Here is a 1,041-nt window from a genome sequence, read left to right on the forward strand (position 1 = left end):
TTTATGATGTCCTCCAGCTGAATGTGCTGCACACAGGCCGCCTCATGATTCAGTTGGCACGATATTCGAGATATCGCAGTATATTTTCATGAAGAAAACTACTCACAGGGGCTGTCGAAGAGTTATCAGCAACCTTGTGAGTAGCTTCCCTTATGAAGATATTACCCTATTTGTTCTCGCTGGCTTCACAAGCGCTTCTCTAGTACACGCCGGCTACTTACCCAGCATTGAATCTGCACGTGGCGACAAATCTCACCGACCGTCAAATCCACCAAACTGCCACTCCATTTGTGACTTCGTCGGTCTACATACCTACACCATCAGTTTACTTTTGGAAGTATGGTGCAGCAACATGAAGCTAGCGAACAATGGTCGGAAGTGAGTCCTGTTACGGTTGAATACTCGTGTGTCCACCCATGTCGCCCGTCTTGGTCACATCATACTCTGACGGACCACAGACAGTGAAGTGGGCATCTAACTGCAAAGTGGAAGGCGGAACAGAGTATGGAGTTTCAATACCCTGAAAAGTAAAACGCCAAAGTAGTTCGGGATATACTGTCGGTAATGTCGCAGCTGAGATTGATGAATTGGCCGTCCGAAACCAAGAGTCGCTAACTGTCGGCAGCCTTAGACAACCTCTATCTCGTTTTCTGTCTGATTCACCTGGTCTGTCATAAAAGGATATACGAATTGCATCTGGACACTCAGTTCGCGTTGCTGAATTATTTTGGTGGTGTCGTTGCAGTAAACCTTGTTCCGATGAAATTAGCGAGTCTGTTCAAATGCTGCTGAAATCCCCTCAACAGCCCAGGGCCGGTTTCGGCCTTGTTGGGGCTCATCAGGTAGACGCAGTTCCTGAGTTTCCGCCAACCTTATGTTCTACTTGAAACCAAATTGCACGAAATTAGCGAAGTACACTCATTTGCAAACAAGTTTGGTTTTGCGAGAGGCTCACCTAGAACCCAGCCGAATCTCTCGTTTGTAATGTCTCCAGGCAACTGAATGTGCTGCACCAGGCTGCCTCATGTTTCAGTTGCTACG

The sequence above is a fragment of the Opisthorchis viverrini genome (genome assembly GCF_000715545.1).
Source record: "Opisthorchis viverrini unplaced genomic scaffold opera_v5_46, whole genome shotgun sequence".
Classification (NCBI taxonomy): domain Eukaryota; kingdom Metazoa; phylum Platyhelminthes; class Trematoda; order Opisthorchiida; family Opisthorchiidae; genus Opisthorchis; species Opisthorchis viverrini.